The sequence below is a fragment of the Nicotiana tabacum genome, chromosome 2 (genome assembly GCF_000715075.1).
Source record: "Nicotiana tabacum cultivar K326 chromosome 2, ASM71507v2, whole genome shotgun sequence".
Lineage (NCBI taxonomy): Eukaryota > Viridiplantae > Streptophyta > Magnoliopsida > Solanales > Solanaceae > Nicotiana > Nicotiana tabacum.
Window position 1 is genome coordinate 43,499,247 of NC_134081.1, and position 20,062 is coordinate 43,519,308.

Here is a 20,062-nt window from a genome sequence, read left to right on the forward strand (position 1 = left end):
TCATTGCATAAGACTAAGCCTTGTCTCTATTTTGCATGAGGCTAAGCCCTACCTCCTTAATTGCATAAGGCTAAGAACTGCCTTCCCCTGCAGGAGACTAAGCATTGTCTCCACCTTTTCATGAGGTTAAGCCCTGCCTCCTCAATTGCATAAGGCTAAGCACTGCCTTCCTCTGCATGAGACTAAGCATTGTCTCCACCTTTGCATAAGGTTAAGCCCTGTCTCCTCAATTGCATAAGGCTAAGAACTGCCTTCCCCTACATGAGACTAAGTATTGTCTCTATTTTGTATGAGGCTTAGCCCTGCCTCCTCAATTGCATAAGGCTAAGCACTGCCTTCCCCTGCATGAGACTAAGCATTATCTCCCGCTTGCATGAGTCTAAGCCCTGCCTCCTCAATTGCATAAGGCTAAGCATTTACTTCCCATGCACGAGACTAAGCATTGTCTCCCACTTGCATGAGGCTAAGCCCTGCCTCCTCTTGCATGAGACTAAGCATTGTCTCCCGTCTTGCATAAGGCTAAGCCATGCTTCCTCCTTCCATGAGACTAAGCATTGTCTCCCATTTCGCATGAGGCTAAGCATTGCCTCCCTAGTCATATAAGGCTAAGCTCTGCCCCCGATCTTACACAAGACTAAGCTCTGTCTTGTTTCGCTTCGCATAACCAAACATCATGTCTTTGCATCTCATGGGCTGAAATACCACCATTTTGTCCGAAGGCGTCATAGTCCCAAGGCATCATCCTCATAGCCGGAAGACACCATGCCATGGCCTGAGGGTCTCTCAATATCGCACATCATTATTCAATGGCATCATAGTTCAGAGGAACCATTTTCATGGCCCGAGAACATCATTTCATGTCCTACGAATCCCTTATCACGTGATTCATAGCCCAGGACGTCATGGTCTGAGGACATCATCCGCATTGTCCAAAGACAACTTTCATGGTCCAAAGAGAATTTGCATCATGTTTAAATTCTCGCAATAATCCATATATACTTGCATGCATTGTGTTTTAATTTTTGCAGGTGATCCAGGAAGTAACCGTTCTTCTAACGGGAGCAATCTTCGCTCCGGTTTCTGTTCAGCGTTCACATCCTGCAATAATTGCAAACATAACCAACCACCGTCCGTTACCCATTCCCATATGATAATCGTTCAAATATCCATAACCATTCCAAGGTGCATCCATTCACAATTCCGATATCTTCCTATCCAGAAGAGTTTGTCCATTCCTATAACAACTCCATCGGCTTATTCCACCGTTGGATCCAAAACTCGGCCTGATTCCCGTAAAACCTGTGATTTGTAGGAAACTCAGAAACCGGAGTTCGGCCTATATTTTTCCAAATCACCCCATTCGGTCAAAATCGGTCATCATTTCTTTACCCGACAACTCTTTCATCGTTCCCGGGTAAAGAGGGGCAGCTGTTGATACCCAACTTATATATATATTTATATATATATATATATATATATATATATATATATATATATATATATATATATATATATACTTTCAAAATAGTATATTTGCATTATCATTTAGTTTATAAACCTATACAAGGTTTTTTCATAATTTTTCATAATTTTTAAAGGCTTTAAATCAATTGCTTTATGCATTTTATTGTATAAATATCCAATAAATATCCTTCAAATTATTTTTTATGATGATTTAATCATCCAAACTTATCATTTACACCAACATGTATGTTTTTAAATATTTTACTATATTTTTTATAATTATATTTGCATTTCTAGGGATAATTGCATATTTTTGCAATAATAGCCCATATTCATGTATAATTACATTATTTGTGCAAAAAATAACTTTTTATATTTTTATAATGCTAAGTTATTATTTTGAATCATTTTAGTACACAAATAATATGTTTTTTATTCATTAATTACTTTTATAAATTATGTTTGCTAAAATGTTGGGTATTTAAAAACTAGCCCCACTTTTAAACCTATTTTCAGACCAAATAATGGCCCAAAACACCTAATACACTAGCTCAATAACCCCAGCCCAAAACCAATAACCCAATCCCACAACCCGGTCGCGACCCGTCCAAATAAACCCGACCCAAGCCCCTATTAATCGTGGCCAGAGATCAACGGCCCATATCACACCCTCTCTTTTAATTACCCCAAACACCCAACCCTAATCCCCGTTTTTCACCGTCCACCGCCCCCATATCCTCTCAAACCCTTCTCCCTCTCTCAAGAACCCTAGCCTCCGCCACCTAAATCTTATCCTAATCCCACCTAATATGGGATTCCATGGCTATTACTTACCATACTCGACCCCCTTATGGTACTGGCTACTCTCCTGTAGTGCTTGCCTAAACATGGAAAGAAGATCTCATCAAAATCGAACCAGAATCGGTTCAAATCCCTAATTTTTGAATGTTATTCTATCTATGTTCATCCTATGCTACTGTGAGTCCAAATATTTATTTATATTCTATTGGTTCTTACTTACCCTAAAACTAAGGTTTTCAGATTTCTTCAAATCGGACCAAAATTGGTTCGATTCTCCGACTTTTAGTACTATTTGTGTCTATATTCATCCTATGTTACCATTTCTGTGTATATTCCATTGATATTTATTAATCCTAAAAAAAACTAGGGTTTGACCTGATTTTCTCCTAAATTGGTTCTAATTGATTCTGTATGCTCTTCTTTCCTTATTTTTATGTCTGATTGATTATATTTTCTTGTTTGTATGTTTGATTTCTACGCTATAAAAACCCATCCACTTCCCCTTTCCGGATAGACGAAAAGTCACTAAAACTCTTACAAAAAATTGAAGTTTCTACTCTGTATTTGTTTACTATCCTGTTCTGTTTGGCTCTTGGCCGGCTGAAAGCCAAGGCTGCCGGATTTTCACTTTTCTGACCATCTCCTAGGTGTGAGCACTGCCCTGGGTTTTTGAAACCCTCGGGAACCTGACACATTTGAGACTCTGGGTCCTTACTGTTGTTCTTTTCTTGTTTATTGAACAATCACTGGTTAGTTTCTAAACCCTCGCAATGTTTATTCTCTTATGTTAGCATGTTCTTTGAAACTGCACGACTTAATGTATTCCCTTGACTCTCTTTATGTGTGATTCTGCCTATAATTGCTAGCCTAATAATGTCTTTGTGCCTAACTTAGTTAATTTAGATAGAATGAAGCATGTTTAGTTTGGTGTTGTTGAAAATTCGAATGTTCTGCCTTGATTATATGGTTTAATCCACGTTCTCTACCTAATTCTGAACTTCTAGTGATTAATTGATGTTATTAGCATGCCCTAACTTATTTAAGACTTTTACTCTAAGTGTAGTATGCTCCTATGACTATGGTTGCCACTCTATGTGTTCTTGCCATGTCCAATTCTGCACCTCTAATAACCTCTTATCCTTTAAAACTAATCTCATTTGATTAATACCCTCTACGATACCTGATCTTGTTTGTGTTATACTGTCTAAATCTGAGTTAGTATAATCTGATACGTTAAGTTATAAATTGGTTGTAAATAGGTTCCCTAACTCACCTCAAACCCATTAGGTGGCGATTCTCTCTTTTAACACCTTCCTTTAAAAGAGTTGTCACGTGTCGAAACCCTATTTCATAAGAAAAGAGGGGCGCGACAGCATGGCCACTCTGCTGGGGATATTTTTAGGCTCTTATCATAGCAAACTTGGTCTATGTGAATTAGTCTTTTTTGATGAATGTGTTTTTGTTCTTTATCATTACATGAACATCCCGCTTCCATTTTCCCTTTTTATGGCTACATGCACACCCTTTCCCCTGTTTCCCTCTATTTTGAATTTGTTTTAACATGCAAATCTTTGCTTAATTTGGTTACAATGTACGTTTTCCTTTATTTTCTAGTCATGTTCACTCGTTCCGAGTCATTTGTAAATTTTCTACATCATGTCTTTCCCTACCCCTTCCCCCCTTTGCTTGCTTTATTACAATTCTTTCATATTACGCGAACTAACGTTTTCCTTGTTTTCCTTTCTTTTTATGTCTTTACGCTCCATTTAATACTGTGTTTATTGTCTTCATCATGCAAAATACTTGACAACGTGTTGTTTTATCTTTACATAAAGCATGCTCCACATCATATTCCACTCTGCGTAATTAATACCATAACGACGCTTGATGAGGTTCACGCTCTTCCTAAATCACCCTTTAAATTTGGAAAGGCTTATTAGCGGTAAAACTAGTCGATCAGCAGTGCAATCGACGGTTTTGTGTCTTCCCCTCTCAAGCTATCCACTTGAGGGTACCAGTCTAGACTCTTTTAGAAACTCTCACTCTAATATTAACTGTGCAAGCATCATGTATAAACCTAGTATGGGTTAGAACGCTATCCGCATAATAACTCTCTAAGGCAAGCCTTGTCCAAAGCCCGCCGGGATTTCCTTAAATCCCAATGGGTAAAATCATGATATGTGCATTATTTGGAGAAAACGTGCCGATATGCTAATCATTAATGTGTAAATAGTCGAATCTGGAGGGGGAAAGGGATAACTTTATTTGTTTTGCAGAAATGAGGCACGAAGTCCCCAGGTTCGGCATGGTTCAAAGTATCCCACCTTTGTTACTAGATTGGTGGGAAAATCTCTCGCCAAGTGACAAAAACCATGTGAAGAGAGTTCTAGGGAATTTACCTTCTTTGTTAGATATTCAGCCGAACAATGTGTTAATTGAGGCTGCCACCATGTTCTGGGATGAGAAGAGGCTGTCTTCCGTTTTGGTGATATATAAATGACTGCCCTTCTAGAGGAAATAGGGGGCTTCGCTGGGATCCCATGGGATTGCCCTAGCTTGTTGGTACCGGAAAACCGTACTTTTCGAGGTTCCCTAAAATGATGGGCTTTAGGAAAAATGATGAGTTAGTCTGTCTGAAGAAATCTTACATACCATTCGACTTCCTTCACGAGCATTATGGTCACAGCAAGTCATATCGTCTTTACCATGATGAATTTGCCATCTTTTCTTTGGGTTGGACTCACCGCCGAGTTTTTGTATTCATTATCTTTTTTCTGGGGATACTGATATTCTCAATACAAGGAGAAAGGATCCACACTCGCCTAGCTATGGTCACTAAGGCCCTAATGGAAGGAATTAAGGGGCAAACTTACACTATTGTCCCAATGATCGTGGCTGAGATGTACCGAGCCTTAGACCGTTGCAAAAAGGGATATAGGAATTTCGAGGTTTGCAATCTGTTGTGGTAGATATGGTTGTTGGAGCACTTTCAGAGAGGAAAATACCGTCAAGAATTTCCGCGACGACCATGGAATGACCACATAGCTTATCACCATCCAAAGAGAATGACTTTTATCCCAGATAGATTTGCACAACCGGGAAACATTGTGAGCTGGGTACATTTCTTTTGAAATTTGACTGATGACAAGGTACATTGGATGTTCGAGTGGTTCCCTAGCAGTGAATTCATCATCAGGTCGAGAGATGTTCCTCATCTAGTGCTAATCGGATTAAGGGGAATCTATACTTATGCTCCTATCAGTATTATGAGGCAAGCTGGGAGAAAACAGGTTATACCACGAGTTTTCAAAATGGTTCATTACAATGCAGACTTCCAAGGGAATGTCATTCCATTCAAGTTCAAGTAACAGCACATGTGGCATCAAAAGATTATTGTGGAGAAAATACCATCGAGCCAGATAGGTATCATGCCAGCCATGTGTACTTCTACCCATCATGGTTGGTCGATTACATAGCAGGAGAGGTCAAGCCAGGGGTTGATTTGAGAAATAGGGTCATAGACGATGCTGCTGAAGCACAAGTCAAATACAGGAGGTTGCGCAAAAGGGTCTTTGAATCTGAGGCCAGGCATTCGGAACAACATAAAGTGGACATGGAATCAATCAATGAATGGAGGGGAATCGCTACTAAATCAACAGAAAGGTTGGAGTATTTGGAGCAGGGTTTGATGGAACTTGAGGGAAAGATGAGGAAAAGGGTCTCGGATTGTCAGAACGTAGAGGGCAATGAAAGAGGACATCTAGCAAGGGCGTATCTGCTATTGGACATGCGCGACCTGGGGAATCTGATTGACGGGGCTAAAAAGGCCAAGCTTGGAGAAGGTCCCTCTGGGACCGAGTAGATTAGGAATGATATTTTCTAGATTCGTTTTAGAATTTGATTGTAATAAGGCAAATGCCACTAGTGACTATTGTCGTTTTAGTAGAGATTTGGTCTATTTATCATATTAATGAAATGACGCAGTTATCGGCATTGAGTTTTCTCCAAAGCTACATGCTGCTAGGCCTACCTCAGGCATGATGAGGTCCCCAAATTAGGACGCGGATATATAATTCCGCAATACGTGTTTAAATATCGTAAATATCCTTTTAATACTCCTTACTGACTTGTGTACCTTTTGTTTTTCTTCTTTTCTTTGTTTATTCCCATCCCCTAAGTTTGGTTTGTGCATACTGGCATCATCGGCATATCATACCAGATCTAGAGGTCCTCTACCTCCTCCTCCTCCAAGTGATTCTAAGAACAAAGGAAAGGCTAAGATGGATGATGTGAGCGGTATCAGGAAAGACAACGCTACACATGCAGAGTATGTTGAGACTGCGGATGGTCGGAGTACTCCGGCACAGAACGACTTGGTTTTGCGATTAGAGTAAAAGATACTGGAGTTACAAGGGGAACTTGAGCAGGTCTGTAACTTCGAAAACCTTTCCCTTACCTTGAATGTTCCCGGCATTAACCAACAAAATGCCCAAAACCCAACACCTCTTCAAAACAAACAAAACCAGCACCCACAAAATCCTCCTGCACCTCATTAATATGCCATGCCTCCCCAAAATCCTAATCCTCCACCAGTACCAACTCCTCCACAGCATCATCATCATCTGACCTAGTACCCACAAATTACCACATACCACACTCCTCAGAATGCACCCCAGCCAACTCCTGACCCGCAAAACTCAACCAATGACCACTATTACGCCCGGATTCCCGGAGTTCACCAGAACAATCCCATATATATGGAAACCTTACCCCACACCCCACAACAGACCGTATACATACTCGAATCCACCGAGAAGTACCTGATCATCAAGAACATAGCAGAGGAACTCAAGAAACTTACCAGCAGGATTCAAAGTGTCGAAGGGGGCAAAGACATTGAGGGTTTGAATTATGAAGATTTGTGTATTCAGCCAGATGTAGAACTATCAGAGGGTTACAAACCTCCTGAGTTTGAAATGTTCGACGGAACTGGTGATCCGAAGGTGCACTTGAGAACATATTGTGGCAAGCTTGTAGGAGTTGGGAAGAATGAAAGAATCAGCATGAAGCTGTTCATGAGAGGCCTCACTGGAGATGCCCTATCTTGGTACATCTGTCAGAACCCAAAGAAATGGGTTAATTGGGTAAGCATGGCATCGGATTTCATGGATCGGTTCAGGTTTAACATAGAAAATGCACCAGACGTCTTTTACATTCAAAATCTCAAAAAGAAGCCAACGAAAACTTTCCGCGAGTATGCTACTCGGTGGAGGTCTGAAGCTGCAAAAGTAAGGCCAGCACTGGAAGAAGAACAGATGAATAAGTTCTTCATCACAGCTCAGGATCCGCAATATTATTAAAGATTTATGGTTATTGAAATCCATAAATTTTCTGATATCATCAAGTTGGGAGAGAGAATAGAAAAAGGGATCAAAAGTGGAATGGTGACAAATTTTGAAGAACTCCAAGTCACAAATAAGGCCCTGCAGTCAGGAGGTATCTCCAAGAAGAAAGAAGTAGGTGCAGTAATGGTAGCCCAAAGTCTGAAGTCTCCTCTCACATACCAAATACCTCCACCCATATATCAGCCTTCACCTCCCAGATACCAACAACCCGCATACTACCACTCACCACCAGCCCGCCAAAACTACCAAAAACCTATACCAAATTTCGACCGCAGACCACCCAAACAATACACCCCAATTGCTGAACCTATAGACCAATTGTACGAGAGACTGAAGGTTGCCGGTTATATCACTCCCATTCCCGCTGTTGCTATGGAAAACTCTTCCCAGTAGATTAATCCAAATAAGACATGTGCCTATCACTCAGGCATGAATGGTCATACTATTGATGAGTGTCATACTTTAAAGGATAAGATTCAGACATTAAGTGACACCAAAGTTATACAGGCAAAGGAGGCTACACCTAATATCCGCAACAATCCTCTCCCGGATCACAGGAGCGGAGGGGTAAACATGATAGAGACCGATGAAGAATGGGACTCAGAGGGGCCAATTGGACTCATTTGAGAAGGGGATAATCCTGAAATATCTCCAGTCACTCTCGCACCTATCATGGTACAAACTCAGGCACCGATTGAAGTTGAGGTAGTTGTACCAACTTCGTTTGAGGTTGAAGTAACAACACCCTTCACCGTGATGGTAGTACCTACACCGTCTTATAAGTCTAATGCTATACCATGGGATTATGTTGCAGAAGCAAGAAGGAAAGGAAAGGCAAAAATGGAAGAAACAGGTGTAGCGCAAGGCATGACCAAAACTGGTAGAATTTATACACCCGAGCATTTGGAAGGAACAAGCAAAGAAGCGGCCTCTAAACCGCCTGTCAGTGAGACTGGCCCAGATGATCTTTGGAGAAAGGTGCGGGTAAGAGAGTATTCTGTGGTTGATCATCCGAACAAAACCCCTGCTCAAATATTAATTTTATCACTACTGCAAAACTCTGAGTCATATAGGAATGCCCTGATAAAGGTGTTGAACGAAGCCTATGTACACAATAACATTACCAGTGGGGAGATGGCCAATATGGTAGGACAAGTGTTGGAAAGCCAAAAAATCACTTTTCATGAAGACGAGCTACCACCAGAAGGACTAAGTCATAACAGGGCACTGCATATCACAGTGCAGTTTGTGGATAAGTTCATTGCCAGAGTCTTGATAGATGGGGGTTCGAGTCTTAACATATGTCCACTAACTACTCTGAAAAGATTGGGTAAAGGCCTGCACGAGATACGAGCAGGAAGTATAAATGTGAAAGCATTTGATGGGTCTCAAAGGGCCACAATTGGGGAAACCAACCTCAGCCTATAAATGGGTCCAACTTGGTTTGATGTTGAGTTTCAAGTGTTGGACATATATGCTACCTACAACCTATTGTTGGGATGACCTTGGATACATGCCACTGGGGTCGTAGCTTCTACTCTACATCAGGTCATGAAGTTTGAGTGGAACCATCAGGAAGTGATCATCCATGGGGATGGAAGTAATCCCATTTATACCAATCAAACTATTCCGGTCATCGAGAATAGAAGGAAGTTGGGTGGAGAAACATACCATCGCATCGAGCGCGTCAACGCAATTGAAAAGGACAAATGGTGGAGCAGTAAGATAGAAGGCGTATTGGCATGGACATGGTATGAGCCTGGAAAAGGTCTCGGTAAGAATCTCAAAGGGATCACCAAACCAATACAGCTAGAGCATCACGACACAACTTTTGGGCTTGGGTATGAATACACCTGGCATGAGTATCAGAATTCGTCGCCACCGTGGCATAGTCCTTATTACTCTCTCGAGCAACCAGCACCATATTTGAGCCAGTCATTTCATTATGCTGACATGATGTGGGAGTCCGAAGAAGAAGAAGTTCTAGCTGGTATAAGGAATCTGTTTCTTGATGATGAAGACATGGATTGCAGTGCGATAGTTGAGGAGGAGGAGGAGGAATGCCTCATTATTCAAACCATGGAGAAGGGAGTTGTTCTCAAGAACTGGACTGCTGCACCATCAAGGGACCATCGAGTTCCTGGGTAGCCTAGCAATTAGCATCATTTATTTTAAAAGTGATTTTTATGAACATTTAAGACATTTTCAGTATTTTGTTTTAAGTATGTTTTGTTTTGAAATAATTGCTCGGGTCATCGAGCCGTACTTGTTTGACGTTTTCAAGATTTATCTAATGCATTATTATTTTTAGTATTTATTATTATTCTTTGCATTTTTCTCTACAACATTATTATTACCTATCCCGATGAACTTACGATTGTGATATGTAATGAGACAACGCAACATAAGGATAATGATTCAGAGGATCTGTAAGAGGATATAATACCCGAGGAAATTGTCAGAGAAGTGGAAAACTTTGAAAACAAGGCTAATACCAATTTGGATGAGACTGAAACAGTTAATCTAGGAGACTCCGAAACAGTCAAGGAAACACGTGTAAGCATTCACCTGTCACCATCAGAGAAAAAAGAATGCACTCATTTCCAGAAGAAATATGAGGATATCATTGCATGGTCCTATGATGATATGACCGGTTTGAGCACGTCCATAGTGGTTCATAAACTACCGACCAACCCAATGTGTCCGCCGGTAAACAGAAGCTCAGAAAGTTTAAGCCAGATATGAGTTTGAAAATCAAAGAAGAAGTCACCAAGCAGATCAAAGCTAAGGTTCTCAGAGTGGTTGAATATCCAACTTGGTTGGCTAACATCATGCCAGTTCCGAAGAAGGATGGGAAAGGCACAGTATGCGTCGATTATCGGGACCTAAACAGAGCAAGTCCCAAAGGTGATTTCTCGTTATCCAACATACACATACTGATCGACAACTGCGCCAAGCATGAACTCCAATTCTTTGTGGATTGCTTCGCTGGATATCATCAGATCTAGATGGATGAAGAGGATGCCGAAATGATAACTTTTATCACACCATGGGGGTGTACTGCTATAAAATGATGTCGTTTGGTCTGAAGAATACTGGGGCCACTTATATGAGGGCCATGACAACTATTTTCCATGACATGATAAACAAGTAGATATAGGTATATGTGGATGATGTCACTATCAAATCCAAGAAGAATACAAGATCACATAGCAGACTTGAGGAAATTCTTTGATCGGCTTCGGAGGTACAATTTGAAATTGAATCCCACAAAATGTGCCTTCGGGGTCCCCACATGAAAGTTATTAGGATTCATCGTCGGCCGCCGAGAATTGAGCTAGACCCATCAAAGATCAAGGCTATCCAGGATTTGCCACTTCTAAAGAACAAGAAAGATGTGATGAGTTTCTTGGGACGTCTTAATTACATCAGCCGCTTCATAGCACAATCAACTGTGATATGTGAACCTATTTTCAAAATGTTAAGGAAGGATGCCGCAACCAGTTGGACTGAAGACTGCCAAAACGCTTTTGATGGGGCTTTCGATTGTGTCTTGGGACAAAACGATGAGATGGGAAGGAAAGAAAAGTCCATATACTATATGAGTAAGAAGTTCACATCCTACAAACCACGGTATTCTTTGCTAGAACGCACCTGCTGTGCTTTGACCTGGATAGCCCAGAAACTGAGGCACTATTTTTGTGCCTATACCACATATCTCATATCAAGGATGGATCCTCTGAAGTACATCTTCCAGAAACCCATGCCTACAGGGAAACTAGCAAAATGGCAGATATTTTTGAGTGAATTGGACATCGTCTATGTGACTCAGACGGCGGTTAAGGGACAAGCATTAGCGGATCATCTTGCGGAAATTTCTGGAGAAGATATCGCCAAAGCCTACGACGGATGGAGAATGTTTTTCGATGGAGCCGCAAACTTCAAAGGAGTGGGTATTGGAGCTGTTTTGGTATCCGCAAAACTCAGATTTCCTTGCACCAATAATATGGCAGAATATGAGGCTTGCATATTAGGGCTCAATTTGGCCGTTAACATGAATATCCAGGAATTACTGGTAATTGGTGATTCAGATCTTCTGGTATATCAAGTGCAGGGAGAATGGGCTACAAAGAATACCAAGATATTACCATATCTATATCATGTGCAAGAGATGATGAAGAGGTTCACGAAGATAGAGTTTAGACATGTCCCGAGAATCCAGAATGAGTTCGGAGACGCATTGGTCACTTTGTCCTCCATGATACAACATCCGGACAAGAATTTCATCGACCCCATTCCGGTAAGGATTCATAATCATCCAGCTTACTACGCTCATGTTGAAGAAGAAGCAGACGGGAATCCATGATATCAAGGAGTACTTGTCAAAAGGAGAGTACTCGGAGCATGCAAATCATACTAAAAAATGCACGTTCCAAAGATTGTCCAACCATTTCTTCCAAAGTGGAGGAATTCTATACAGAAGGACTCCAGACTAAGGTTTATTACGGTGTGTTGACGCCAAGAAAGCTTCCAAACTGCTCGAAGAGACACACTCTGGAACTTGCGGTCCACACATGAATGGTTTCGTTTTAGCCAAGAAGATACTGAGAGCAGGTTATTTTTGGATGACTATGGAAACAGACTACATCAGGTATGTCCAAAAAAGTCATTAGTGCCAAATACACACAGATATGATACAGGTGCAGCCAAATGAACTCAATCAAACGAGTGCATCTTGACCTTTCGCTGCTTGGGGAATGGACATCATTGGACCAATCAAGCCTGCCGCTTCAAACGGGCACATGTTCATTTTACTGGCCATAGACTACTTCACAAAATGGGTCGAAGCTACATCCTACAAAGCTATAACCAAGAAAGTCGTCGCAGATTTTGTGAGATATCGTATTATTTGCCGATTCGGGGTTCCAGAGTCCATCATCACCTACAATGCCGCCAATCTCAATAGTGACCTAATGAAAGCTATGTGCAAAACCTTCAAAATCAAGCACAAGAATTACACAACATACAAGCCTCAAATGAATGGAGCCGTGGAGGCCGCAAATAAGAATATCAAGAAAATACTAAGGAAGATGGTAGACAACCACAAGCAATGGCACGAAAAGTTATCATTTTCCTTATTGGGGTACCGTACCATAGTCCGCACATCAACCGGGGCTACTCCCTATTTGCTGGTCTACGGTACCGAAGCTGTCATTCCTGCCGAGGTTGAAATTCCTTATTTAGGAATTATACAATAAGCTGAACTCAGTGATGCAGAATGGATAAGAAGCTGCTATGAACAATTAGCTCTCATTGACGGGAAAAGAATCAATGCAGTGTGTCATGGTCAACTCTATCGGAATAGGATGTTCGGGGTTTCAACAAAAGGGTCAAACCTAGACAGTTCGCATCGTGGCAGCTGGTACTGAAGCGGATCTTCCCGCATCAAGATGAAGCCAAAGGGAAATTTTCGCCCAATTGGCAAGGGCCCTACATGGTTCACAGAGTACTAACAGGAGGATCACTCATACTCGCAGAAATGGACGGAGAGGTTTGGCGAAAGCCTATCAATTCAGACGTAGTCAAAAGATATTATGTTTAGAATGTTCGCATTTCTTCGTCTAATGTAATTGAACTACGCTCGACCTGATTCCCGCTTAAGAGGGGATACATAGGCAGCCCTATGGGTTTGATCACAATTCAATAAAATTTTCATTTTCCCCACAACAGTAATGTCACGCCCCAACCTCGGGGAGCGCGACCGACGCTCAACCGAGTGATCCCGGTCGAGCAAGCCTATTAAACCTTTCCTACTCGTCTCATTCATAATCCAAAAAGGGATCACATCATCATTTGTAAAACAGCGGAGAGACCAGTTATTTAAATATATAAACGTTACTAGTTCATTTTTCCTTATATACATTATGCCATAGTTGAGTTCCCAAAATACAACTCGATCCAACGACCACCCCAACATACATACATGACCCACATAAACGTCTACGGAGCCTCTAAGAGTACAAAAGAGCAACATGACAATGCCATCAACAAGGCCACGGCTATACCTCAAAATATGAAAACTTATACAAAAAAAGGACTACATGACTCCTGGGAGAAATGGGGCTCACCAAGACTACTGTGGGGAGAGAAAGAGAGCACCATCTATCTGTGATCGACACTATCTACGATGGAACCACCTACATCCATTCAAAGATGTAGCGCCCCCGACAAAAAGGACGTTAGTACTATCGAATAGTACTAGTATGTAAGCCAAACACCAATCTTAGTAGAATGAACAGTGAAACAAAGAGAAGACAGTCATAATAATCAATAAGAGTTTCATAGAAATACAAAGAAAACACCAAGTAAGGGTCACATAGTTTCCAATTCAATCTTTCCATCTTTTTAGATTAATAATCTTTAGTGCCAAGGCCACAACTCACAATGCCACCGTGTTTTTACACGGAGTCCGGTCTCGGCCCGACCGGCTAAGCCATCTCAAGTGAGACATATCCATATCCACAATGTAAATCAATAATTCCAACACAAATGCCACCATGTGTACAGCATGGCGTCCGATCTCGGCCCGATCGGCTAAGCCATCTCACTTGAGACATAACCTCTTTCAATTGTTCACTCAATTCATATTTCTTTCCCATCTTTCGTTATATGTCACAAACAACCTCATTTATTAAGTTGTTCCTGGCACTTGGGAACATATTACAATTCAAGTCTTTTCCCTTTTTTATCCGTTCAAATAACATCATCATTTATATCGATAAGTACCATCAATTAAGAAATTGCACACATAAGGGAAGGAGCATGGAAATAACATAATTATGTTCTCAAATAGCATGATGACATGTAACCATCTAAAACAATTAGGGAACATGAATCTTTCAATCCAACACACTAAGGCAAACAATTCTAGTACGATCAAGTTAGAACTTACACCCATTATTCCGACACCAGTAGTTCTATTCTAGGGAGAAGAGAGTTAGCCATACATACCTCAATTGCGCTTCTTTAGACTCTATAATTATCCGGACGCCTTAGCAACCTCAATCTATTTTAGCAATATACAAATTGAATCCAAAATTAGGAAAACGTTCATGGTTCTAGCTCACTTTCCCCCCCACTCTTTATCATACATGCATGCAAGATAAACCACCTTTATACCCATGAAGTATTACACTAGTACCCCATTATAGCTATGTTTGAAATTAAGAGATGGGGTGATGAAGTCTTACCCCTTTTGGATGAAGAATTTGGTGCTCTACTTGAATATTTTCAACGCTTCAAGTGATGATTGAAGATCAATTTGATGAAAACTTAGGCCCTCCCTCTTAAACCCTCTCTCTCTTACTCTAGAAATATCTTAAAATGAACTCAAAATAGACCTAAGGGGTATTTTAACGGAATAGGGGTCGGGTTTTAAATTAAGAAAAATGGTGCCCCGACACAGGTCTGCGGTCGCATATGCGACCTCATAATGGTTATGCGTTCCGCAAAGTGACCGCAGAAATGGCCCTCAGGGGCCTAAACTTTCGGCTCAGGTATGCAACAAGTATGCGGTCCGCATACTTATTCTGCGGTCGCATAATGCACCGCAGAACTCCCTTCGCAGAAACCCAAGAGGAAATTATGTGACCGATATGCGGTCCGCATATCGATTATGCGATCGCATAATCGACCGCAAAACTGACCTCAAATTGGCCAAACTTACTACTTCACTCTGCGGCCATTATGCGGTCCACAGAGTGATTATACGGTCACATAATGGACCGCAGAAACGCTTTCTTTTGCAAAATATTTTCCTCTAAGTCCGTAGGGTACTGTTCAGTCCAAAAAGTCTGAACCCCGAGTCCAAGAATTTCTACTATAGTAACGCAGGAATCTAACTTGGCACCACGAAACCCAGAGTATTTTGGTTAAACTTTTTACGGGTCCTTACAAGTAAACTGGGGCAGAATTTTGAGGAGGACCCTCAAAATTCTAAGGAAGTCGCAATGTCTCTAAAAGTGTCACAGTCATTGGTTCATCTAATGTATTTTAAATAACTACATTCATCATATGCACGCATATTTTCGAAAACTTTATTTTTATGAAACAGCCAGATGCTATCCGTGGTAACTCAAGCAGGACTTCGATACAGAGCAAAGCAAAGCAGGCAGGCGGAGGCACAAACCAACCTTTCCCCATTAAACTCACGATTGCCCTTTGGATGCAGGAACAAGAAATATTCTCAAATTCGGGCACACCTCAGAATCACTATCTTCATAACGACAAAGCTGCAAAGCGCAAACACATTTCTAGCTAAGAAATACTCTGCTACTACTTATTAGCTATTCATTGCATAAGACTAAGCCTTGTCTCTATTTTGCATGAGGCTAAGCCCTACCTCCTTAATTGCATAAGGCTAAGAACTGCCTTCCCCTGCATGAGACTAAGCATTGTCTCCACCTTTGCATGAGGTTAAGCCCTGCCTCCTCAATTACATAAGGCTAAGCACTGCCTTCCTCTGCATGAGACTAAGCATTGTCTCCACCTTTGCATAAGGTTAAGCCCTGCCTCCTCAATTGGATAAAGCTAAGCACTGCCTTCCCCTGCATGAGACTAAGCATTGTCTCTATTTTGCATGAGGCTAAGCCCTGCCTCCTCAATTGCATAAGGCTAAGCACTTGCCTTCCCCTGCATGAGACTAAGCATTGTCTACCGCTTGCATGAGGCTAAGCCCCGCCTCCTCAATTGCATAAGGCTAAGCATTTCCTTCCCCTGCACGAGAGAAAGCATTGTCTCCCACTTGCATGAGGCTAAGCCCTGCCTCCTCTTGCATGAGACTAAGTATTGTCTCCCGTCTTGCATAAGGCTAAGCCATGCTTCTTCCTTGCATGCGACTAAGCATTGTCTCCCATTTGGCCAAACTTACTGCTTCACTCTGCGACCATTATGCGGTCTGCAGGGTGATTATGCGGCCGCATAATGGGCCGCTGAAATGCTTTCTTCTGTGAAACATTTTCCTCTAAGTCCGTAGGGTACTATTCAGTCCAAAATGTCCGAACCGCTAGTAAAGCAGGGATCTAACTTAGCACCACGAAACCTTGAGTATTTTGGTTAAACTTTTTATGGGACCTTACATTCTCACCCACTTAAGATCATTCGTCCTCGAATGAGGATCAAGGTTCACTTAACACAGTTTCAGTTATGCCACATACCATCAACCCCAAATTTGCCTAACTTCCTAACTTCCTGAAAATTTTGCCAGAGTTTCCTTTGTATTTAGGCCTATCCACCTGTCAGAGAGCCCCCGAAACACACCTTAGCAATATATATAGAATTAAATGACACAACAAAATGCAAAATAACACCAACCGAAGCCTCATGGGGAATATATAGCTAGAAAGGAGTGTCTTTATATTAGCCGAACAAGTGATACAAACTTTAGGGGAAACAACTTCATAGAACTATTACATGGCTATTCAAACAAATTAGGGTACTTTTCTTTCATTTCATTCTCGGCTTCCCAAGTATCTTCTTCGACTTGTTGGTTTCGCCATAACACCTTCACGGATGCAATTTCTTTGTTTCTCAACTTTAGACCTGCCTATCAAGAATAGCAATCGGAATTTCTTCATATGACAATTCTTCACTAACCTCGATGGTCTCAACCGGCACAATAGCGGACGGATCTCCAACTACCTTCTTCAACATGGACACATAGAATACCGAGTGTACTAATGACATCTCAGGTGGTAGTTCAAGCTTGTATGCCACCTGACCTATCCTTTGAATGATTCTATACGGCCCGACATACCTTGGACTTAATTTCCCTTTCTTTCCAAACCGCATGATCCCCTTCATGGGAGATACCTTCAAGAACACCCAATCATTTTCTTTGAACTCTAAGTCTCTGCGACGAACATCCGAGTAGGATTTTTGACAACTCTGAGCAATTTTCAATCGCTCTTTTATGATCTTAACCTTTTCCATAGCCTGATGCACAAGGTCTGGTCCTATTAGTTAAGCTTCTCCAACCTCAAACCACCCAATCGGCGACCTACATCTTCTACTATACAAGGCCTCAAACGACGCCATCTGAATACTAGCATGGAAGCTATTATTATAAGAAAATTATATGAGCAGAAAATGATCATCCTAGCTACCCTTGAAGTCAAGCACACACGCACGCAACATGTCCTTAAGCATCTGAATAGTCCGCTCTGCTTGCCCGTCAGTCTGTGGATGGAAAGTCGTGCTAAGATTTACCTACGTACCCAAACCTTGCTGAAATTTCTTCCAAAATTAGTTGTGAATTGGGCCCCTCGATCGAAAATGATGGAAACTGGAGTGCCATGAAGCCTGACTATTTCCTTGATGTACAATTGAGCATATTGTTCCGCATAGTCGATGGATTTAACCGGCAAAACGTGTGCTGATTTTGTGAGTCGATCCACGATTACCCAAATTGAGTCAAACTTACGCGAAGTGCGCGGTAACCCTATCACAAAATCCATGTTGATCATTTCCCATTTCCACATTGGAATTTCTATACTCTGAGCTAACCCACCGGGCCTTTGATGCTCGGCCTTCACTTGTTAACAGTTTGAAGATTTTGCCACAAAGTTCGCCACACCCCTCTTCATGTTATTCCACCAGTAAACATCCTTTAGATCATGATACATTTTTGTAGAGCCTGGGTGCACGGAATATCTAGAAGTTTGAGCTTCAGCCATGATGCTTTCCCGAAGACCATCTACGTTTGGAACACATAGTCGTCCTTGGTACCGTAATGTACCGTCATCCATGCCAAGAGAAAAAGCCATAGTCTTATGTTTATGAATCCCTTCCTTCAGCTGCACCAACACTGAATCACTGTATTGCTTCTCCTTGACCTCTGTCATAAGCGATGATTCCGCCCTATTCCGCACAATCACTCCCCCTTCATTAGAGTTTGTAAGACGAACTCCCAAACCGGCCAATTGGTGAACCTCCCTGGCCAAAGGCCTACATGCCTCCAAGTGAGCCAAACTACCCATAGATTTCCGACTAAGAGCATCCGCCACCACATTAGCTTTCCCCGGATGATACAAAATGTCGATGTCATAATCTTTGAGCAATTCAAGCCACCTTATCTGCCTTAAGTTCAATTCCTTCTGCTTGAAAATGTATTGAAGACTTTTGTGGTTCGTGAATACATCTACATAGACTCCATACAAATATTGACGCCAAATGTTTAATGCAAAAACCACCGCCGCAAGCTCTAAATCATGAGTTGGATAGTTCTTTTCATGATTCTTAAGTTGCCTTGAAGCATATGCTATGACCTTACCATGTTGCATTAATACACACCCAAGACCGATCCTTGAAGCATCACAATACACCACAAACCCCTCAGTACCCTCTGGCAGGGTCAATACCGGTGCCAAGTCAATCTTGATTTCAATTCCTGAAAGCTCCTTTCACAAGCATCGGACCACTGGAACTTTACCGCCTTCTGCGTCAATTTAGTCAATGGAGAGGCAAGTGTAGAGAACCCCTCCACGAACCTCCTATAATACACGTCCAAACCCAAGAAACTGCGAATCTCTGTTGGAGTAGTAGGTCTAGGCCAATCCTTCACCTCCGCAATCTTTTGAGGATCAACCTTAATTCCTTCTCCGGAGATGACATGACCCAGGAATGTAACAGATTCAAGCCAAAATTCACATTTCGAGAACTTTGCATACAAGTGGTGGTGATGAAGAGTTTGCAGAACTGTCCTGAGGTGGTTGGCGTGATCCTCTCGACTTCGTGAATATACAAGGATGTCGTCAATGAATACTATCACAAAGGAGCTAAGAAATGGCCTGAAGACTCAATTCATATGATCCATGAAAGCTGCCAGGGCATTTGTTAGCCCGAAAGATAATACCAAAAATTCAAAGTGCCCATACCGGGTTCTGAAAGCTATTTTCAGAATATCCTGCTCCCTTACCTTCAATTGATGGTACCCGGGCCGCAAATCAATTTTGGAGAAGAACTTAGCACCTTGTAATTGGTCAAACAAATCATCTATTCTAGGCAATGGGTATTTGTTTTTGATTGTGACTTTGTTGAGTTGTCGGTAATCAATACACATCCGCAGCGATCCATCTTTCTTTCTGACAAAGAGAACCGGTGCGCCCCAAGGCGACACACTCGATCGGATGAAACCTTTCTCTAGAAAATCCCTTAGTTGATCCTTTAGCTCTTTTAATTCTGTCGGCGCCATTCTATAAGGTGGAATGGATATAGGCTGCGTGCCTGGCATCATATCAATCCCAAAATCAATCTCCCTATCTGGATGAATTCCAGGGAGCTCATCCGGGAAAGACATCGGGGAAATCATTCATAATTGGTACAAATTCAAGGGT